Source organism: Ovis canadensis, chromosome 4 (assembly GCF_042477335.2).
Source record: "Ovis canadensis isolate MfBH-ARS-UI-01 breed Bighorn chromosome 4, ARS-UI_OviCan_v2, whole genome shotgun sequence".
Classification (NCBI taxonomy): Eukaryota; Metazoa; Chordata; class Mammalia; order Artiodactyla; family Bovidae; genus Ovis; species Ovis canadensis.
Window position 1 is genome coordinate 90,407,979 of NC_091248.1, and position 24,826 is coordinate 90,432,804.

A 24,826-nucleotide genomic window follows, 5' to 3' on the forward strand; every position below is an offset into this window, starting at 1 on the left:
CCACAAGAAATGCAATTTTATGCCAGTGAAGGAAATTGGTTGAAAGACAAGACAAAGTTTGATTTCTGTCCAGACTTGGGTGGGAGGTCTGCAGAGAAAGCAAGACAATGTCCCTTATGCATAGAACTGGCAAAGGAAACGCTGACTGTTCTTATGTGGGGTGCCTGTAAATTAGTTGATCATAAGTTGGATAATTTGTTCTTATATATATTTTTATGGTTTTACAGGGCACAAGTGAATAATGAAGTGACAACTCAACTATAAAAAGAAGTGTAACACATTTCAATTATATTAAATGCTGTACATTATAGGGTGTTATTTTAATTCTTTCAGCTACTCCATAGTCTTAAAAATTATTGTATTAAATACATATGAAGTGAATCAATCCCAAAAAGTCACCATCGTTTTCAATGGAATTTTATGATATTATTTTCATTTAAGAATTTTGATCACTAAATTATTTAAACAGTTTCCATGTGAGGAAGTATGTTTCAACTGCTTGTTAAATAAAACTTGGTATATTTATAAGTAGCATATTGAAAAACCACACTGCAATTTGGTATATTTAAATGTATCTTAAAAGTGCTTGGATACCTGTCAGACTGTTTTCCTTATTTTCAAATTAGGTAAACTAATTCATTCTGTAGAATTACCATGCTTTTTGAGTCAGCACAAGAGAAAATATTGTCTAATGAAATGTTTTCCTCTATTTTTTAAGTCAAAGGCATGAATTAAAATTTTTCATATATATCATAAATGTAGTAAATCTCCCCAAACAAACTAAAGCGTAAACTTAAATAGAAATTATGACACCTAAATTTAGAAATACTGGGACTGTGTTACTATTAATGAACATACAGGCAGATAGATAATGGCATGAAGAAACAGGAAAAATAATTGGAAGATAATGTTTTGAATTATTTTGTCTCATCCATCATGCATTGTCTTGGGCTGAGAGTCTGGGACACTCAGCTTTGGTGCCTGAGGGAGAGGATGTTACAGTGAACTAGAGACACAGAAGCATTCGAGATCTGAAAGCAAGACCCCAGGGCCCTCCCTCTGTCTGGGCTCTGGGTGTGTGCAGCAACCTTACATGGCTTGCTGCCACATGAGACATGGATACAGTCACGTCACCGGCCCAGGGGAAGGGGAACAATTGGAGCTGAAGAAATTTTCGTCAGGTTTGCATCCTTGAAGGTTTACTCTGCACAATAAGAGTTATTTAAGTATGTAGTTACAATAGTGAGGAATTGGCAAAACCAAATAAACAATCTGTGAAACAAGGGAACTTGAGTGAATGAGCCGCATTACTTGAATAACAGAAGCATCTTGTGGTTATCAAAACTACCCATGATGCTCAAGATGCCATCATCATCTTTATAAATAGTTTTCTAATCATTTCTCCACAGGTCATTTTAATTGGAATTTTCCTCTCACCCTGGGCCTAACATAAAGCTGGGCATATGGGGTGGGGAATGTTACTCATTGGCCCACACCTTACAAAGCTATAGATCATTGCAATGTGTCTTTTGACAATATTGACAAAATGACCCTGACCAAGTCAACCCCAACCCCAGCTCCCAGGGATTCACACCTGCATGCCCATTCTAGTCAGGCTAGAGGGACATTCAAGAGCTACCTTCTTGGCTGTCAGAACTGACCCGCAAGGAGTGGATCCTAGACTTCCTTGGTGGTCCATTGGTTAAAAATCTGCCTTCCAATGCAGGGGACATGGGTTCAATCCCTCACTGGAGAAATAAGATCCCACATGCTGCAGGGCAACTAAGCCCATGTGCCACAACTAGAGAAGCCTGCAAACCAAAACAAAAATCTGCAGCTGCAACACAGACCAAGTGCAGCCAAAAAGGATGAGGGGATCCCAAATGCTGGAGGTGACAGGGCATGGGGTCCTATTACCATCCTCTCCCTCTGCTGAAAAACAGGTAAGTCAAGCTCCTGAAATGCATGAAGAAGTGTACATCCTCTGCCTCACACTCCTGCGGGGTGAGAAGAGTGGAACAGAAGAGCAGCCAAGACCGCACAGGCACCCCTCAGCCCCAGGGGGATGGTGCGGCAGGGCTGAGATGTATTATGAAATCAGGTGAGCTGAGTATTAGGGAAGGGTGCCACTAACATCTGTCTCTTTGAGTGCAGCTTGACTTTCAGTTCTAGATTTGCAGACCTTTTTTACTGTCTTTGCATTCATTGAATTGCTCCGGACATGCACAGAGATTCTTTTCTAGCTCATCCGAACATCCATAGAGCATTAAGGACTCTTGTCTGAAGCATCCATGTTATTCTTTAGATTCCAGACACTTATTTCTATTATTTTTTCAATGTTTTGCCGTTTTTGTCCTGGTCTTCTGGATGTATGTTACATTCATGATACACAGCCAGTGTTTCTATCTTTCATGTTCTCCAACTTTCTTTTTTCACTTTAAGTTTTTTTTTTAATATTATTCTACTAATAAACAACCAGCAGTGGCCACAGGACTGGGAAAGGTCAGTGTTCATTCCAAACCCAAAGAAAGGCAATGCCAAAGAATGCTCAGACTACTGCACAATCACATTCATCTCACATGCTAGTAAAGTAATGCTCAAAATTCTCCAAGCCAGGCTTCAGCAATACGTGAATCATGAACTTCCTGATGTTCAAGCTGGTTTTAGAAAAGGCAGAGGAACCAGAGTCAAATTGCCAACATCCGCTGGATCGTCAAAAAAGCAAGAGAGTTCCAGAAAAACATCTATTTCTGCTTTATTGACTATGCCAAAGCCTTTGACTGTGTGGATCACAATAAACTGTGAAAAATTCTGAAAGAGATGGGAATACCAGACCACCTGACCTGCCTCTTGAGAAATCTGTATGCAGGCCAGGAAGCAACAGTTAGAACTGGACATGGAACAACAGACTGGTTCCAAATAGGAAAAGGAGTACATCAAAGCTGTATATTGTCACCCTGCTTATTTAACTTATATGCAGAGTACATCATGAGAAACGCTGCGCTGGAAGAAACACAAGCTGGAATCAAGATTGCCAGGAGAAATCAACAACCTCAGATATGCAGATGACACCACCCTTATGGCATAAAGTGAAGAGGAACTAAAAAGCCTCTTGATGAAAGTGAAAGAGGAGAGTGGAAAAAGTTGGCTTAAAGCTCATCATTCAGAAAATGAAGATCATGGCATCCGGTCCCATCACTCCATGGGAAATAGATGGAGAAACAGTGGAAACAGTGTCAGACTTTATTTTTTTGGGCTCCAAAATCACTGCAGATGGTGATTGCATCCATGAAATTAAAAGATGCTTACTCCTTGGAAGAAAAGTTATGACCAACCTAGACAGCATATTCAAAAGCAGAGACATTACTTTGCCGACTAAGGTCCATCTAGTCAAGGCTATGGTTTTTCCAGTAGTCATGTATGGATGTGAGAGTTGGACTGTGAAGAAGGCTGAGCACTGAAGAACTGATGGTTTTGAACTGTGGTGTTGGAGAAGACTCTTGAGAGTCCCTTGGACTGCAAGGAGATCCAACCAGTCCATTCTGAAGGAGATCAGCCCTGGGATTTCTTTGGAAGGAATGATGCTAAAGCTGAAATTCCAGTACTTTGGCCACCTCATGTGAAGAGTTGACTCATTGGAAAAGACTTTGATTCTGGGAGGGATTGAGGGCAGGAGGAGAAGGGGACGACAGAGAATGAGATGGCTGATGGCATCACTGACTCGATGAACACGAATCTGAATGAACTCCAGAAGTTGGTGATGGACAGGGAGGCCTGGCGTGCTGTGATTCATGGGGTGGCAAAGAGTCGGACACGACTGAGTGATTGAACTGAACGGAACTGAATAAACAACCAGCTGAGTCTTCAAAGACAGCCATTGACTGTTCAGTGTATACATTCATTTTTACTCTACTTTTTATAATTTTTAAGACCTTTTTCTTATTTTCTTTTGTCTCCATCAAAGCTATTGATCTTGTTCAGGACATATGTTTTCCTCAGCAGCCCCTACAGTACTCTCCTCTGCTTTCTGAGGCAGGTCTCTTTCTCCTGGGGTGAGTGTCCCACTGGGTCACCCTAGTCTCCTTTCCTGTGGATGTTTTCATTGCATGTGTGGTGATCGCAAGTGGTCCATTTGCATCATAGGATTAGTGTGTCCCTAGATTAGGTGGGGTAGCCTGATGGACTGCCATCTATGGGGTCGCACAGAGTCAGACATGACTGAAGCAACTTAGCAGCAGCAGCAGCAGATTAGGTTGACTGGAGGTATGTATGCCTTTGTCACACCCCATGAATTGACGAGAGGTCAGGCTCCACTGAGGGTGTGTGGGGAAGCAGTGAAGTGCTTTGTTCTGTTTCCTCTAGGCAGCGTATTTCTCCATTCTGAAAACTACTTTTCTCTTCCTCTGAGTCTGTGTGGAGGATCTTGTTCAGTCACTCAGTCATGTCCAACTCTTTGTGACCCCATGGACTACAGCACGCCAGGCTTCCCTTCCTTCAATATCTCATGGAGTTTGCTCAAGCTCATGTCCATTAATTCAAAGATGCCATCCAACCATCTCATCCTCTGTCACCCCTTTTTTCTCCTGCCCTTGATCCTTCCCAACATCAGCGTCTTTTCCTGAGTCAGCTCTTCTATTTTCCCTCATTTTCTGCTTACTTTCTCTTTCAGCTGTCAACCCCCATCTCTGAGGACAGAACTGCAATTTAGCCCGGGGTGGGCACCCCGTTCTCAACTGACCACAGCAGCCACCTCCAGAGTCTGTGCTCATTACCAATGTGGTATATTCTACCTCCTTTGCAAAACTGCCAAAAGCCTTAAGCAAAGTCACCTATGTAACACCAATACACATCTGTTCTTCACACATCTGAACTTCTCTCTCACCCCTCCTCTGCTGGCCAGGTCCTACTCAGTGTGCAACATGCCAGGTCTGCATGAGTGTTGGCCTGTGTAATTTCCACATCTGAGAGTATGGGATGGAAAATACTGCTCCCATTTTGCAGATGTGTAAAATGAGATTTGGATAGACCAGGTGAAAGATGTGGTTTGACCCAGGCCACATCAGAATGAATCTTTAATAATGTGAGGTTCAGAGGCCTCACCCACTTTTCTTTGTCTCCTGCACAGCTCACTTTCTTTCCTCATGAATCACTGGAGCCCTAGAGTGTTTAGTTACATTAAGAGACTTCCTCAAGGCAGTAAGGCCATGCCCACCTACCTTTGTTTACGACTCTCAGGGTGAAATGAGACGTGGCATTACTCTAACTGGTTGGGAAACCAGAGCTTTTATCTCTTGAATTTGAGTGATAATACATTATTAAAGAGTCTACTCAGAGCCTCTGTTGTCTAGAAAAATATTAAAGTACTGCAGAAATCCAAAGTTAGTACTATCTGATATAAAATAAACAAATAGGTGGGCTTCCCTGGTGGTTCAGTGGTAAAGAATCCACTTGCAATGCAAGAGTAGCAGGAGACGCAAGTTAGATCAAGGGGTTAGATCAATCTCTTGGAGAAGGGAATGACCACCCACTCCAGTATTCTTGCCTGGAGAATCCTTAGACAGAGGAGCTTGGTGGGCTATAGTCCAAAGTGTCCCAAAGAGTCAGACACTACTGAAGTGACTTAGCGTGCACGCACACAAGCAAATAGATAAATAAAGATAAATATTTTCATCCTCACTCATCCTCTAAAAAATTTCACCTGTTATTTTCTCTGTAAATTTAGGTGATTTCGTGTTGCTAAATCCCAGATAATCTGCTAATTTTCTTGTCATTTTCCCCCTTCTAATTTCCTTTTTCTTTTCTACCTTCTGTTATTTTCTATCATGTTACTCAGCTTTTCACTTCACTGCCATATTTTCAGTTTCAGAGAGTGCTTTCTTTGTTCTCTGAGATTGTTGGAAAGCACACACCAGAGGCTTTTACTGAGCTCAGAAAAAAAAAAAAAATACTGATAAACCAGGGAAGGAAGCACACATGGCATGCCTTCTAAGTAAGAGAAATCTTGCTTTCAGAGACCACTGAATCAGGACAGTATTCTTTCTACCCAAACCAGGGTTCTCCACACACCCTTGTGCCACTGCAGGGGTCCTGATACCAGAGCAAAGCTGGTAGGTACCTGTAGGGTATGCTTGGGGAAGGGGAATCTGCCTCAGTTGTACTGCTGCTTAGATCTATATGATGACAACCTGAGAACAGTGACAACTAGGGCTAGGGAAGTGTGTTCAGTGAAAACAGTCATGTGGGAACTTCGAGTAAATGCAGATTAAAACCAAGAATACACGATAATTTAGCTAGACATCATTGTAAAGAAAAGAGCTAATATTTTGCAAAAAAAAGAGGCAGTGCATTAAAGAAAATATAGGCAGTTCATTTCAGTTCAGTTCAGTCGCTCAGTTGTGTCTGACTCGTTGCGATCCCATGAATCGCAGCACGCCAGGCCTCCCTGTCCACCACCATCTCTGGAGTTCACTCAAACTCACGTCCATCGAGTTGGTGATGCCATCCAGCCATCTCATCCTCGGTCATCCCTTTTTCCTCCTGGCCCCAATCCCTCCCAGCATCAGAGTCTTTTCCAATGAGTCAGCTCTTCCCATGAGGTGGCCAAAGTACTGGAGTTTCAGCTTTAGCATCATTCCTTCCAAAGAAATCCCAGGGCTGATCTCCTTCAGAATGGATTGGTTGGATCTCCTTGCAGTCCAAGGGACTCTCAAGAGTCTTCTCCAACACCACAGTTCAAAAGCATCAATTCTTCAGTGTTCAGCCTTCTTCACAGTCCAACTCTCGCATCCATACATGACCACTGGAAAAACCATAGCCTTGACTAAATGGACCTTTGTTGGCAAAGCAATGTATCTGCTTTTCAATATGCTATCTAGGTTGGTCATAACTTTTCTTCCAAGGAGTAAATGTCTTTTAATTTCATGGATGCAATCACCATCTGCAGTGATTTTGGAGCCCCCCAAAATAAAGTCTGACACTGTTTCCACTGTTTCCCCATCTATTTCCCATGGAGTGATGGGACCGGATGCCATGATCTTTGTTTTCTGAATGTTGAGCTTTAGGCCAACCTTTTCACTGTCCTCTTTCACTTTTATCAAGAGCCTTTTTAGTTCCTCTTCACTTTTTGCCATAAGGGTGGTGTCATCTGCATATCTGAGGTTATTGATATTTCTCCTGGCAATCTTGATTCTAGCTTGTGCTTCTTCCAGCGCAGCGTTTCTCATGATGTACTCTGCATATAAGTTAAATAAGCAGGGTGACAATATACAGCTTTGACGTACTCCTTTTCCTATTTGGAACCAGTCTGTTGTTCCATGTCCAGTTCTAACTGTTGCTTCCTGACCTCCATACAGGTTTCTCAAGAGGCAGGTCAGGTGGTCTGGTATTCCCATCTCTTGAAGAATTTTCCACAATTTATTATAATCCACACAGTCAAAGGCTTTGGCATAGTCAATAAAGCAGAAGTAGATGGTTTTCTGGAACACTCTTGCTTTTTTGATGATCCAGCAGATGTCGGCAATTTGATCTCTGCCTTTTCTAAAACCAGCTTGAACATCTGGAAGTTCATGGTTCACGTCCTGTTGAAGCCTGGCTTGGAAAATTTTGAGCATTACTTTACTAGCATGTGAGATGAATGTGACTGTGCAGTAGTTTGAGCATTCTTTAGCATTGCCTTTCTTTGGGATTGGAATGAAAACGGACCTTTTCCAGTCCTGTGGCCATTGCTGAGTTTTCCAAATTTGCTGACTTATTGATTGCAGCTCTTTCACAGCATCTTTCAGGATTTGAAATAGCTCAACTGGAATTCCATCACCTCCACTAGCTTTGTTCATAGTGATGCTTTCTAAGGCCCACTTGACTTCACATTCTAGGATGTCTGGCTCTAGGTGAGTGATCATACCATTGTGATTATCCAGGTTGTGAAGCTCTTTTTTGTACAGTTCTGTGTATTCTTGCCACCTCTTCTTAATATCTTCTGCTTCTGTTAGGTCCAGACCATTTCTGTCCTTTATTGAGCCCATCTTTGCATGAAATGTTCCCTTGGTATCTGTAATTTTCTTGAAGAGATCTCTAGTCTTTCCCATTCTGTTGTTTTCAGAAGTATAATCAAGAGAATGGCATCTCTACTGCTGAAGCCAGCTAAGGAGGGTTTGGGGTTAACCTCAAAATTGCATCATGTCTTAATCACAGCTTTTAAAAGATACAGCTGCACAAATTAACTGCACAAATCATTCTACAATATAAGATTATTGTTTTCAAAGAATTTTTTTATTGTCTTTATAAAGTCCTAACTATACTCTATGAATACACCAGAAGCTTAGCTGTTCAGGTACCAAGAGTTGACATATAGGAGAGTCTATGTGGAAACTCAGGGTGAAAAGTGGTAACATTTGTATTACATTTTAGAATTTTAATAGCATTTTTATATCTGTCATTTAATGTGAGATCCAAACTACTTAGGAATTATGTAAGAATTTTCTCTACTTATTTTTCAGGGTCCTTATCTTACAGATAAGGAGTCCAGGGCTGCTGGGAGCTGCCAATTTGCCTACAACATTATTGCCAGAGCAAGCAGGAAGCCAGCTCTTAAATTCCAGAGTCATCTCTTGTTTGTTTTTCCCCTAGTTTCCTGAGGGCAGGGAGATAAGGAGGGGTGGCTAACACTTCAGACTAAGAAAACTCAGACGTGACCAAAGCTGCTGCAAGGTGTCAAGAGGGTTGGATCAACTTTGGCTCTCATGAAATTGAAGCTGAAGAAGCAGATGAAGGAAACATTGTTGCCCACTGTCCTCTGACTCTGTAAAAAGACTCCATCCAGGCACATGGAGCAGGCCATGTAATCCAGGCCAGCTGGACAAATTCAGACTTGCTCCCTCTGCCACCAACCTCTGATATTGCTCATTGCCCATGGCATTCTTCCCTCTGCCCATCTGGACCTGTGACTCAGCTGTCAGCACACACTGGTCATACCTGGTCCAGACCTCTGAGGGCGCAGCACTAACTGACTCACCACAGCCCTATGAGGGATTTGAAGGAAAGTTTCAACTCCCAGTGGAAATCAGGATGCTGGGCAGAATCTAAAGCAAATCTTCAACCTTTCAACACGGTCTCAATGTTAGGATATGAACAAAACCCAGTGAACTAATAGGTCACTGGCCAGAAATAATGGCTAAAAACTTATCAAATTTGGACTAAGTACAGAAAGCACAAATTAATGAAGTTGGATGAATTCTAAATAGGATAAACCCAAAGAAAACCGCATCAAAACCCCCACAAACTTCTGATAACAAAGAAAATATCCTCAAAGCAGTGAGAGAAATAACATCTTATCTACAGTGGGAAAATAATTTGAATGATAGCAAATTTCTCATCAGAAGCTATGAATGCCAGAAGAAAGTGGTACGCCATTTTTAAAATGATCCAGAAATCAAAACATCTCATGTGGAGAAAAGCTTTGGACATTTGTGGGTAGCAGCAAAAAATTATCCATATGCTTCCATTCATAAGAATGGATGTGACTAACAGTGAGCATGACTAATGTTATCCATATGATTCATTCATAAGAATGGTTATGACCAACAGTGAGCACTCAGGACATAATATGACCTTACTTGCATCGATTTTTCACTTAAAGATTATAACCAATCAACCGATGGGGCCCTGTCAGGTGGGGCAGGGGAAGAGGTCAATGATGAGGCAGGAGGGTCATTTGGCTCAGGTCTCTCCTTCATGAAGGTCTTTCCATTTAAGCCTTTGGGGTCATCTTCAAATCTGGTTACACACAAAGTCACAGAGACTTGCCAATAAAATAAAAATAAAGAAGCTCATCATTAAGTTTTAATGGTTATGATAGCCACTACTGAGGCTTCCCAGGTGGCGCTAGTGGTAAAGAACCTGCCTGCCAATGCAGGAAGCAAAAGAGACACAGGTTGGATCTTTGGGTCAGGAAGATCCCAGGGAGGAGGGTGTGGCAACCCGCTCCAGGATTCTAGCCAGGAGAGTCCCTTGGACAGAGGAGCCTGGCGGGTCACAGTCAGAAGTGTTGCAAAATGTCAAACATGACTGAAGTGACTTAGCACAGCACAGCACGCATAGATATTACTAGATCACAAGGCCTGAGATAAATCCTATAAACAAATTGTCTTATGATTGGAAACAGACATTGTACTTTTTGTGAAAAAAAAAAAAAAAAAAGAAATGTAGGCATTTAAAATATTACTTCTGAAGAGTCATTTCTGTTTTAGCTGTTTCTTCTTTCTCCTCCTCCTCCTCTCTCTCCTCTCTCTCTCTTTTTTCCTTTAGAGAGGCATAGTCCTGGCTCTGGGTAGACTCCATCTTCTAGTTATAGATATGAAGCAGAGGGTGATACACTTTGTGCAGAAGGAAATCACAGAGACGTCAGAATATGGTAGACCCTGGGCAGGGCTCCAGCTCTGGCTCATTCGAGAGAAGATAATAGGCCTCAGAGTTCTGCGTCTTGTCTATTCATGACCTTGAGCACATTATACAAAGTTTGTCACTAGTCTTGTGGTTCAAGGGAGCTTGCAATGAATGCAAACCCTTACAGAAAACCTGGAAGCAGATGAGGGAGAAGGAGGTAGTCTTTTAGGCCACCCAGAGCCCCTGGTAGTAGCTGTCATTCCTGTTGTGATTATTCTGGAAGTGCTGGTCCCAAGAGCAGTATGTTCTCACCCTGTTCTTAACATTAACATCTAAAAGATATTCTGTCCTTTCAGCACCGGAATCCCCAGTGCCCTGCCTGTCCTCACCTACCATAACCATAACCTCTTAATGCTCTCCCATTTAATAAAAATTCTGTCAGTGTCTGATGCTGTCTGGACTTCACCCTCACCTCAGAGCCTTCCTTTAACCCTTTATCAAACCTGAAAGGTGGTTCTCCCTTGAGGTCACTATTGCTCCTGAAGCCCCTCAAAGGAAGCTTCCTTTACCTTTCACCCCCCATATCTTCTAGTCAGAAAGTGGGTTGGGGTTGAGACTTTATCTCCTCATGCTCTTAAAATAAAGATCCTTGAGATGAATGCCTCTCCACTCCACCACCCCACTCCCTGACACAGCTCAGCCCTCAAACCCCTCTCAGTGTGTATCTCAAAGAAAGTCGCCCCCTGCCCCCGCAATGACTTTGGACCCTGAACAAGTTCTGCCATCATTCTGGGACATGTATGGGTGACACATTCAAGACCTTGGCCTCTCTGAGATTTCCACCTTGAAGAACCTTCTCATCAAATCCTCCTCAAATACCTATTTCCAAGGCTATCCTAGATTTCGTCACCACTGACAGCTGCTACACCTCCACTACCATAACATAAGCCTGCTGCTTGTTGATGACAGCCTCACCTTCTTCCAACTGACTTATGTGTCTACTTTCCTATTTTCAGAATCAGGGGATGCTACTATCCGCTGGGTCCTCTTTTATTTTTACTCGTTGTAAACCCTCTTTTGTTTTTGCTTCTCTCATTTTTTAGTATATTTTTTACTTTATGTACAATAAAACTCACTCTTTTTGGTGTCCAGTTTGGTGTGCAGCGAGTTTTGACCAGTGCATAGAAACAAGTAACTACTACTTGCTCAGTTGTGTCCAACTCTTTGCCACCCCATGAGCAGTAGCCCACCAGAATCCTCTGTCCATATAATTTTCCAGGCAAGAATACTGGAATGGATTGCCATTTTCTCCTTCAGGGTATCTTCCCAACTCAGGTATCCAAACCAAGACTCTGGCATTGGCAGGCAGATTCTTTACCTCTGCACCACCTGGGACGCTCCAAAATATGTAAACATCAATACAATCAAGATATAGAACAGGCTCATCATCCCTAAAAGTTCCCTGAGGCTGACCTTTGTATTAAATGTTTCCTCTAACCTCAACTACAGATCTGATCTGTTCTGTGTCCCTATGGGTTTGACTTTTCTAGAATGGAAATCTAATCAGGACTTCATTGATCTTAATCCACGATAGAAATTATATCCACCCAATTATTCAAGGGAGACATTTGAGAATCACCCTCAACAATTCCTTCTGCAGCTAATCAATTACTGCATCTTAACGTTTCTGGAATTACATCTTTCTTTCAGTGAGCTAGGAGAAGTAAGAAAAAAATAAGTTATAGGCATTTCACACCTAGGCAGCATGGTTTTAATATTAATTGTCATTATTCTTCAGTTTTATTTGAAACTGAACACAGGTTTTATCAATATTGGTATTGGGAGAAATAGTTGAGAAAGTTTGATACAGAAAAATCCTAAGCTTTTTTTAGACCATGAAAGGAGAATACTAAAGAAATAATTTGATACAATTCAAACATTTCCCTGGTATGTGTAGGGACCTTAAGAATAGGAAATTAATAAAATTTATTGAGAGAGAAACTGCTAATTCTTTAAATCCACTAGGATTTAAAATCAAAACATGTTTTTTCCTGTATCTTACCTGAATATTCAACATTACTTTTAAAATATACTGTCCCATAGCTTTCCTCTTGATTTCCTCATGAACAATTCAAAATTAGGTTTAGTGCAAATGGCTATCTTTAATAATATCTTAAGCATGCCTTCATTTTAAACTTGAAACTTTACAAATGTAACAAACTAGATATTGAGGGTAATTGAACCTGCCTTCTGTAATGAGAATTGCTTAGTTTGCTGCTATAAATACATTTATATAATTAATCCAGTTTGCTACTATATATATATATATATACACTATATATATCATTAATCCAGTATATTATATATATATATATATATATAAATTCCTCATTAAGGAACTATAATAACCTTTTATAATATAAAATTATTGTATATAAATATTGGAACTATATGCTTTATTCTTTCACATATTTTGTGGAATATTTTATAGTATGAATCATTGTGAGTAAGAAATGCCTTCTGTCTTCTAAGGAACTTCAGACTACTCATGATCTCTCTCTTTAAAAATATATATAATTTATTATAGTCTTTTTATCCCATGATTTCTTACTGCCTGTCCATCAACCTTTCACTCCCAATGGGAAGTTCTTACTGCTTGTAAATGAGCTTAAATTTACTCCTAAATATAAAGCAAAACTCTTAACCATCCCCTCCACTGCCTCCCCATCTCTCCTCTCCCTCATATTTGCACCCTCATGAGGGCTATTTCTGTTCTGACTCCATCGCCTCACCTTTCACACCCTTTCTCTGCTAATCCAGTTCTTCTCAGCTATCAACATTATACCACACTGCTGGCGCTTCTCAGGACTTCCCAGCTGGTGCTAGTGATAAAGAACTCAGCTACCAATGAAAGAATCATAAGAGACTCAGGTTCAATCCCTGGGCCAGAAAGATCCTCTGGAGGAGGACATGGCAGTCCACTCTAGTGTTTTTGCCTGGAGAATACCAGGGACAGAGGAGCCTGATGGGTTACAGTCCGTAGGGTTGCAAAGAGTGAAACACGACAGAAGCAACTTTGCAGGCACACAGTGATGCTCTTAAAGGTAGGTGTTTTTAACCCCAGGTTCACAGACCTCAGGAATTCATGGAAATAATTTAAAGATCCATGATTGGGGAGAAAATTGTATCTTTATTTTCATTAACATCATATTGAAATATAGTCCATCTTTAAGTTGTGAATATAGGCAACAAAACACAAAGGAATTAGCATCACTTGTACTTTTGCCATGAATCAGAGACATATTTATGTTACATTACAGTTGTTGCAGATATCTCAAAATATCACTTCAGTTCAGTTCAGTTCAGTCACTCAGTCTTGTCTGACTCATTGCAACCACATGGACTGCAGCATGCCAGGCTTCCCTGTCCATCACCAGCTCCCAGAGCTTACTCAAACTCATGTCCATCGAGTCAGTGATGCTATCCAGCCATCTCATCCTCTGTCATTCCCTTCTCCTCCCACCTTCAATCTTCCCCAGCACCAGGGTCTTTCCCAATGAGTCAACTCTTCACATCAGATGGCCAAAGTAATGGAGCTTCAGCTTCAGCATCAGTCTTTCCAATGAATATTCAAGACTGATTTCCTTTAGGATGGACTGGTTGGATCTCCCTGCAGTCTAAGGGACTCTCAAGAGTCTTCTTCAGCACCATAGTTCGAAAGCATCAATTCTTTGGTGCTCAGCTTTCTTTATAGTTCAACTCTCACACCCATACTTGACTACTGGAAAAACCATAGCTTTGACTAGATGGACCTTTGTTGGCAAAATAATATATCTGCTTTTTAACATGCTGTCTAGGTTGGTCATAACTTTTCTTGCAAGCAGTGTCTTTTAATTCCATGGCTGTAGTCACCATCTGCAGTGATTTTGGAACCCCCAAAATAAAGTCTGTCACTGTTTTCATTGTATTCTCATCTATTTGCCATGGAGAGATGGGACTGAATGCCATGAGCTTAGATTTCCAAATGCTGTGTTTTAAGCCAGCTTTTTCACTCTCCATTTTCATTTTCATCAAGAGGCTCTTTAGTTCTTCTTCAGTTTCTGCCATAAGGGTGATGTCATCTGCATATCTGAGATTATTGATATTTCTCCCAGAAAGCTTGCTTTCAGCTTGTGCATTATCCAGCCTGGCATTTCCCATGATATACTCTGCATGTAAGTTAAATAAACAGGGTGACAAAATACAGCTTTGATGTACTCCTTTCCCGATTTGGAACCAGTTGGTTTTTCCATGTCCAGTTCTAACTGTTGCTTCCTGACCTGCATACAGATTTCTCAGGGGGCAGGTCAGGTGGTCTGGTATTCCCATCCCTTTCAGAATTTTCTACAGTTTGTTGTGATCCACACAGTCAAAGGCTTTGGCCTAGTCAATAAAGCAGAAGTAGATGTTTTTCAGGAACGCCCTTGCTTTTCTGATGAGCCAACAAATGTTGGCAGTTTGATCTGATTCCTCTGCCTTTTCTAAAACCAGCATGAACATCTGGAAGTTCATGGTTAATGTACTGTTGAACCTGGCTTGGGGAATTTTGAGCATTACTTTGCTAGCGTGTGAGATGAGTGCAATTGTGTGGTAGACTGAGCATTCTTTGGCATTGCCTTTCTTTGGGATTGGAATGAAAACTGACCTTTTCCAGTCCTGTGGCCACTGCTGAGTTTTCCAAATTTGCTGGCATATTGAGTGCAGGACTTTCACATCATTTTTTAGGATTTGAAATAGCTCAACTGGAAATCCATAGCCTCCACTAGTTTTTTTTCATAGTGATGCTTCCTAAGGACCACTTGACTTTGCATTCCAGGATGTCTGGCTCTGAGTGACCACACTGTCATGGTTATCTGGGTCATGAAGATCTTTTACACTAATAATATCCCTTATATTATTAAAATATCGCTTACATTATCAATACTTTTACATAATGGTATTTAAAATGTTGGTAACACAGGTATTGCCATTAAATATCACAGCAATTAAAATATGTTATAGCTGAATACCATTGTTTTCTATAATATTCTGTACTTTATATTTTCATTTATAAGTATTATTCTGAGAAGACGTCTAAAGTGTGTTAGCATGCTGTTGAAATTTGGTGACACAGACATGCAACAGTTTTAAGACTCCTGACTCCCAGTCAACAATGAACTCTGTAATCCTAATTTTAAAAAACGTCAAATTGACTTTTGCCAGCCCTAATTATCCTTGACCCAAGGGCACATCACTTTCTTCAAACACCAGCTTCCCTTTCCCTGACCCCTGCTTTCCTGTTTCCCTCTCCCATTCACTTTTCTGGCTGGCATTTTTCTTATCTTTTAAAAGTTCAAGTTATTTCATATGCCAACCAGATGTCAGCATCCTCCTGAGTCATTCTCCTCTTCTGTCCTTCTATCCATCATGTCTTATCCCACAGTTTCAATTATTCCTGATGAAGAGACAGGTCACAAAGTTATGTTTTAATTCAGAACACTGCCTTAGATAATCCAAAATCATCTCATTCAAGATATAAAAAACTGTTCAAAATCTTGCTCTGACACACACTCTGCAATGCAACTAATAGTTACATAGAAACCATCCTGTTCGTGACCGGCTCTGAAAAGCAGGACCACTCATCCAACCAGGGCAAGTTCACACCTTCTGCGCTCACCAGAACATCAAATCTGTTCTCAAATCCTAAAGATTCTACTCCTGGATCTCTCAAGTCTCTGTGTGCATCCTTCACTCTAAAGAGCCACCCTTGACCTTCCTACAAAGACTGCATTCCCTCTCTATTTCCTATGTGGCTGCAATTCACCTTTGATTCAAATCATCGTACGATTCTGTCCCTGGGAAAGAATATGGAGAGCTTTGCCCATCCCTCAGGACAGAGAAAACGTGTCTTCAAATGCCCTGCAAGACACCTCCACCCTTGTGTCACACTGGCCAGCCACATGCTGCTCCTCCCAGTGTGCACCCCACGCTTTCTCCCAAACCCATGTCATTGTAAGTTCTTTCCTTCTCACAGACCATTCTCTTCAATTCACTCCCCATTGTAACTTCAGCCAATTGATTCCATTAGATTTTCATCTAAATGGCCTTGATTTTTGAAAAAATTTCTAATCACTTCTTTCAGTTCAGTTCAGTCGCTCAGTCGTGTCTGACTCTTCGCAACCCCATGAATCGCAGCATGCCAGGCCTCCCTGTCCATCACCAACTCCTGGAGTTCACTCAGACTCACGTCCATCGAGTCAGTGATGCCATCCAGTTATCTCATCCTCTGTCGTCCACTTCTCCTCCTGCCCCCAATCCCTCCCAGCATCAGAGTCTTTTCCAATGAGTCAACTCTTCACATGAGGTGGCCAAAGTACTGGAGTTTCAGCTTTAGCATCATTCCTTCCAAAGAAATCCCAGGGCTGATCTCCTTTAAAATGGACTGGTTGGATCTCCTTGCAGTCCAAGGAACTCTCAAGAGTCTTCTCCAACACCACAGTTCAAAAGCATCAATTCTTCAGTGCTCAGCTTTCTTCACAATCCAACTCTCACATCCATACATGACCACAGGGAAAACCATAGCCTTGACTTTTTTGTCAAGTCACTCAGTCATGTCCGACTCTTTGTGACCCCATGGACTTTTCCATGGAATTACCAGTCCATGGAATTTTCCAGGCAAGAATACTGGAGTGGGTTGCCATTTCCTTCTCCAGGGGATCTTCCTGATCCAAGGATCGAACCCAGGTGTCCTATATTGCAGGCAGATGCTTTACCATCTGGGACCTTAGTCAGCAAAGTAATGTCTCTGCTTTTGAATGTACTATCTAGGTTGGTCACAACTTTTCTTCCAAGGAGTAAGCATCTTTTAATTTCATGGCTGCAATCACCATCTGCAGTGATTTTGGAGCCCCCCCAAAAAATTCTGACACTGTTTCCACTGTTTCCCCATCTATTTCCCATGGAGTGATGGGACCGGATGCCATGATCTTCATTTTCTGAATGTTGAGCTTTAAGCCAACTTTTTCATTCTCCACTTTCATCAAGAGGCTTTTGAGTTCCTCGTCACTTTCTGCCATAAGAGTGGTGTCATCTGCATATCTGAGGTTATTGATATTTCTCCCAGCAATCTTGATTCCAGCTTGTGTTTCTTCCAGTCCAGCATTTCTCATGATGTACTCTGCATAGAAGTTAAATAAGCAGGGTGACAATATACAGCCTTGAAGTACTCCTCTTCCGATTTGGAAACAGTCTGTTGTTCCATGTCCAGTTCTAACTGTTGCTTCCTGACCTGCATACAAATTTCTCAAGAGGCAGGTCAGGTGGTCTGGTATTCCCATCTCTTGAAGAATTTTCCACAGTTTATTGTGATCCACACAGTCAAAGGCGTTGGCATAGTCAATAAAGCAGAAATAGATGTTTTTCTGGAACTCTCTTGCTTTTTCCACGATCCAGCAGATGTTGGCAATTTGATCTCTGGTTCCTCTGCCTTTTCTAAAACCAGCTTGAACATCAGGAAGTTCACAGTTCACGTATTGCTAAAGCCTGGCTTGGAGAATTTTGAGCATTACTTTACTAGTGTGTGAGATGAGTGCAATTGTGCGATAGTTTGAGCATTCTTTGGCATTGCCTTTCTTTGGGATTGGAATGAAAACAGACCTTTTCCAGTCCTGTGGCTGCTGCTGAGTTTTCCAAATTTGCTGGCATATTGAGCGCAGCACTTTCACAGCATCATCTTTCAGGACTTGAAATAGCTCAATTGGAATTTCATCGCCTCCACTAGCTTTGTTCATAGTGATGCTTTCCAAGGCCCACTTGACTTCACATTCCAAGATATCTGGCTCAGAAGAAATGGAATAGCCTCCCTGGTCAACAAAAGAGTCCGAAATGCGGTACTTAGATGCAATATCAAAAATGACAGAATGATCTCTGTTCGTCTCCAAGGCAAACCATTCAATATCACAGTTATCCAAGTCTATGCCCCAACCAGTAATGCTGAAGAAGCTGAAGTTGAACGGTTTTATGAAGACCTACAAGACCTTTTAGAACTAACACCCAAAAAAGATGTCCTTTTCATTATAGGGGACTGGAATGCAAAAGTAGGAAGTCAAGAAACACCTGGAGTAACAGGCAAATTTGGCCTTGGAATGCAGAATGAAGCAGGCCAAAGACTAATAGAGTTTTGCCAAGAAAATGCATTGGTCATAGCAAACACCCTCTTCCAACAACACAAGAGAAGACTCTGCACATGGACATCACCAGATGGTCAACACTGAAATCAGATTGATCATATTCTTTGCAGCCAAAGATGGAGAAATTCTATACAGTCAACAAAAACAAGACCAGGAGCCGACTGTGGCTCAGATCATGAACTCCTTATTACCAAATTCAGACTCAAATTGAAGAAATTAGGGAAAACCACTAGACCATTCAGGTATGACCTAAATCAAATCCCTTATGATTATACAGTGGAAGTGAGAAATAGATTTAAGGGCCTAGATCTGATAGATAGAGTGCCTGATGATCTATGGAATGAGGTTCGTGACATTGTACAGGAGACAGGGATCAAGACCATCCCCATGGAAAAGAAATGCAAAAAAGCAAAATGGCTGTCTGGGGAGGCCTTACAAGTAGCTGTGAAAAGAAGAGAGGTGAAAAGCAAAGGAGAAAAGGAAAGATATAAGCATCTGAATGCAGAGTTTCAGAGAATAGCAAGAAGAGATAAGAAAGCCTTCTTCAGTGATCCATGCAAAGAAATAGAGGAAAAGAACAGACTGGGAAAGACTAGAGATCTCTTCAAGAAAATTAGATATGTCAAGGGAACATTTCATGCAAAGATGGGCTCGATAAAGGACAGAAATGGTATGGACCTAACAGAAGCAGAAGATATTAAGAAGAGGTGGCAAGAATACACAGAAGAACTGTACAAAAAAATCTTCATGACCCAGATAATCACTTCTTTAGGGAAGATTTCCCTGGTATTTCTGGGTCAGGGATTTCTACTCCTTCTTTATACCCACATAGTACATTGTGCACTTACAGAGCATTACAATTTTGTGTTACTTAGGACAGCTATTGTATATTTAGATGTATTATGTAATTATTTGTTTAAGCCTCCTTGCCTCCAACAGAGAGGAAGGCCAGTAATCTGCACAAAAATTGAAGGAATCAATCCATCCCTTTGAGCTGGATCCAGAAAGATTCACTATGTTATCATTTCAATAAATACCTAGTTAGTCTAGAGGTGCAAACATCTAATCTTGATTTAAAATTTAAAATTAAAAAATGGTTGCTAAGGAACAGAAACTTTTCAGCTTTTCTCTTTCAGCCCCTAGGCTCTGGCACTAATTTCTGCAACCATCATTCCTTTTTTGGAAAATCCACCTTTAGACTTGAGTTTTGCAGCTTCATGAGTGTGATGAAAAGTTCCATCACAAACTGTGCCCTGGAGGAGCTGATGCATTTGTGATTTACCTTAGGTAAATGGTTCAGGCAGCCAATTTGACTGTTTAATCTGTGATGCATACATAGCTTGCCCATGAGCTCAGAGCTCTGAGAAAGAATGAGCAGAGGGGAAGGTTATCTTAAAAGGTGTTATCAGGGTTTTAGAGAGAAGGAAACAATAGACATGTCAAGTAAAGCTGTGATGTGAAAATTACTGTAATTATCAGGGATAAATAAATTTGAATTGGCACATTCTCAAGGATAGCTCATGCTTGGCCCCCATCTTTTCTCTTTCTTTCAACCTCTATGTGCCTTTTCAGGAGCTCTGGAAGCAGAACGTGGGCATGATCCAAGGCAGGATTTTTCACTGCTTTTATTGGTTTTCTGGAGAGTTGAAAGCATCATGTGAATTATTAGACATACACCTACAACTCTGAATCAATTCAGAGAGAACATTTTTATTTTTTTATTTTATTTGTTTTTTAGTTTTTTTATTTTTTAAATTTTAAAATCTTTAATTCTTACATGCATTCCCAAATTTATTATTTTATTGAAAAATTTTTTAGAGCATTTTGCTGTTTTCTGTCAAATCTCAGCATGAATCAGCCATAGGTATACATAGATTCCCTCCCTTTTGAATGTTCCTCCCGTCTCCTACCCTCATCTCACCCCTCTAGATTGATTCAGAACCCCTGTTTGATTTTCCTGAGCCATATAGTAAATTCTCATTGGCTATCTATTTTACATATGGCAATGTAAGTTATGCCAAAGGCTTTGACTGTGTGGATCACCACAAACTGTGGAAAATTCTTAAAGAGATGGAATACCAGACCACCTGACCTGCCTCCTGAGAAATCTGTATGCAAGTCAAGAAGCAACAGTTAGAATTGGATGTGGAACAACAGACTGGTTCCAAATTGGGAAAGGAGTATGTCAAGGCTGTTTATTGTCACCCTGCTTATTTAGCTTATATGCAGAGTACATTATGAGAAATGCTGGGCTGGATAAAGCACAAGCTGGAATCAAGCTTGCTGGGGGAAATATCAATAACCTCACATATGCAGATGATACCACACTTATGGCAGAAATCAAAGAAGAACTAAAGAGTCTCTTGATGATAGTGAAAGAGGAGAGTGAAAAAATTGGCTTAAAACTCAACAATCAGAAAATGAAGATCATGGAATCTGGTCCTATCACTTCATCGCAAATAGATGAGGAAACAATGGAAACAATGACAGACTTTATTTTGGGGGGCTCCAAAATCACTGCAATGGTGACAGAGCCATGAAATTAAAATACACTTGCTCCTTGGAAAAGAAGTTAAGACCAACCTAGATAGCATATTAAAAAGCAGAGACATTGTTTCCTTCATTGGAAGGACTGATGCTGAAGCTGAAACTCCAATACTTAGGCCACCTGATGTGAAGAACTGACTCATTGGTAAAGACTCTGATGCTGGGGAAGATTGAAGGTGAGAGGAGAAGGGAAGACAGAGTATGAGATGGCTGGATGGTATCACTGACTTGACGGACATGAGTTTGAGTAAGCTCTGGGAGTTGGTGATGGACAGGGAAGCCTGGCATGCTGCAGTCCATGGGGTCTCAAAGATTCAGACACAACTGAACAATTGAACTGAACTGGATGTAAGTTTCCATGTCACTCTTTTGGAAAGAGTCCTTTGTTTCTGTTTGAGTATTTTCATAATATTGCTGAAATCTAATGAAGCTATTATTTTCTGTGTTTTTTTTTTTAATTCTGATCACTGTGTTGTTGTTTTTGTTGTTCAGTTGCTTAGTCATGTGTGTTCCACTCTGTTATCCCATGCACTGTAGCATAACAGGCTCCTCTGTCCTCCACTATCTCCCAGAGTTTGCTCAGATTCATGTGCATTGAGTCAGTGATGCTATCAAACCATTTCATCCTCTGCCACCCTCTTCGCCTCCTGCCCTCATACTTTCCCAGCATCAGGGTCTTTTCCAATGAGTTGGCTTTTCACAGGTGGCCATTGGAGTATTAGAGCTTCAGCTTCAGCATCATTCATTCAATATCCAATGAATATTCAAGCTTGATATATTTTAGGATTGACTGATTTGATCTCCTTATAGTTCAAGAGACTCTCAAAAGTCTTCTCCAGCACTGCAATTGGAAATCATCAATTCTTCGGTGTTTAGCCTTCTTTAGGTTCCAGCTCTCACACCTGCACATGACTACTGGAAAAACTATAGTTTTGACTATATGAACCTTTGTGAGCAAAGTGATGTCTGTTTTTAAATACACTGTATAAGTTTGTCATAGTTTTTTTCCAAGGAGCAAGCATCCTTTAATTTCATGGCTGCAGTCACCATTCACAGTGAGTGATTTTAGAACCCAAGAAAAGAAAATCTCTCATTGCTTCCACTTTTTCCCCTTCTATATGCTGTGACTTAATGGGACTGGATCCTCTGATCTTAGTTTTTTGAATGTTGAGTTTTAAGCCAGCTATGTCACTCTGCTCTTTCACCTTCATCAAGAGGTTCTTTAGTTCCTCCTCATTTTCTGCCAAAGAATGTCATCACCTGCATATGTGAGGTTGTTGATATTTCTCCTGGCAATCTTGATTCCAGCTTGTTATTCATCCAGCCAGGCATTTTGCATGATGTACTCTGCAAATAAGTTAAATAAGCAAGGTGACAAGATATAGCCTTCTCATACTCCTTTCCCAAATTTGAACCAGTCTGTTGTTCCATGTCTGATTTTAACTGTTGCTTCTTAATCCACATACAAGTTTCTCAAGAGACAGGTAAGGTGATCATATTTTGTCAGAACTCTTCACAATGACCCATCCATCTTGGGTGGCTCTTCACGGCATGGTTCATAGCTTCATCGTATTATACAAGTGCCTTCGCCACAACAAGGCTGTGATCCAGGAAGGGATCTGATCACTATACCCTACCCTTAAAAAAATCTAACAATAATATTTGAGTATATTAGGTATACAATTTTATGGTCATATAATCTGTAAATAATAATATTTATCTGTTTCTTTCTAGAATCTGTTTCTGAACCTTTTTCATTTGCTAGCACTTCCAGAATAAAATTAAATGCCCATAAGAATGCACATAATATTTTCTGATTGCAATAAATGAGATTTAACTATGTTGCAGAAAAGTAGACTTTTTGTTGCTGTGTGGTAGGTATTCATGATCATGTTCCAGGTTTAATAATTTTTTAATCACAACTAGATATCTGATTATTTCAAGTTCATTTTTATTAGAAAATTAATTATTACAAATGGTTTATCAATATAAAAATATAAGGTGATCACTTCATTTGTAAGTGAAACCCTATGTGATGATAACAATCAATATTTTAACATACTATTTAATTCAGTTTTCTGGTATGTTCATCTATTATTTTCATATCTGTGTTCATAAATACATTTGTCTGAATTTTTGTCTCATGTGAGGTTTTATGTTATTTTTTATCTTATGTGCTTTAGGGAAAATGAAATCAATTTTCTTACACAGCTGTGGTTAAAGAAAGGACTGTATATAAAATGCTTAGTCTAGTCCCTGGTACATACTATCAATATTAGTTTTTAAAACAAAATATTTCTTGATAGAGGTTTATTCTAAAAGCAAAAGATGTCATTAAAGAAATATTTGTAAAGTAGAATTTTTCACCAACAATATTAACATGTAGGCTTATCCCACCTGGAACTTGAATATACAACATTTATTTAATCCTTGGCTTAAAAAGTTTATCTTCTAAGGGAGCTAGTCTGAATGTGGCTTTAGTTGTAATTTTTATAAGAGAAGCAGCACAGTCTTGGTTATGCCTTGGCAACAGACAGCCTTAACCCACATGTATTTCTGTTTCTGTGCATCACCACTCTAGGTGTTAGGGATCCAGCTCTGCACCACCCTCACCTTCAAGCTCCCTCTGAAGGGGCAGTTGTAACTGGACCAGCTCACAATCCTGTAGAGGAGACAGGCTTTCAGGTTAGGTGACTGCCCCTGGAAGTATAGCATTACATCTGCAGCTTGGTCCAGCAGGCCAGGTGGCCAGGTGGAGACTAGAGGAAAACAGCCAGTGAGGTCCCTTGTCGCTGGGAGGGAGTTTCTGTTCTGTCTTGTCTGTTCTGTTCTGTCTTATGGGCCCTAGGCCTGGCCAAGGCCTCCTAGCCAAGAGTATCTGGTGGGATGCACAGGAAGAGGGTGAGAACAGGATCTTCTCCACTCTCAGCAGCAGACTGGCCTTTCTGCACTTCACATCTTCCAGCAGTGCTCCCCTGCTGCAGACAGCACCCAAACTATTCCCCTTTCCTATACCCAGCCCTGTGTGCAACCCTTTCCTGCCCTTTGGGCTTAGTCACTTCATCTCTGACATCACCTCTCTAGGCTGTCTTTCTTCATCTGTGTGGCACTGAAGCTTTACTTGCCTCTCCCTTCTCCTAGATCAGCCCTTCCCTGAGCTCGCTGCTGCTGTGGGTCCTCTGGTTTCCAGGCCAAGGAGCCTTGCCCCATCTGCTGTTGCTCAGCCCTAACTCGGGCACGTACTCTGTTCCAACCTTGGAGCCAATGCTGCAGGTTTAACTGAAACAACCAAAGCAGGAATGGAAGGGGAGGGAGGCTGCCCAGCTCTTTCTCACAAGAGCTTTGCTAGTCAAGCCCAAGATGTGCACCAAAGTCACAACTGGAAGAAAGAGACACAAATCATGAGATTTTTAGTCCTATTAACCCCATGTTCTCCCAGAATATAGGGACATAATTTCCCTATTTGGAAAATGGATTTTCTTTTCCTAAAATTTAATCCTCTTTTCTCCCTTAACATGAAACATTTACTGGAGTTTCTTCTCAAAACTGCATGGCTGTTGGTAAGCTATCCACTCTGGAGTCTGATTTCCCTAAAGGTGTGACATCTGATTTCTGCATCCATGAATATGGAAACTTATCTGGCCAGAGATTCTGCAAATGTGATTAAGGTAAAGATTCTGAGATGAGATGAT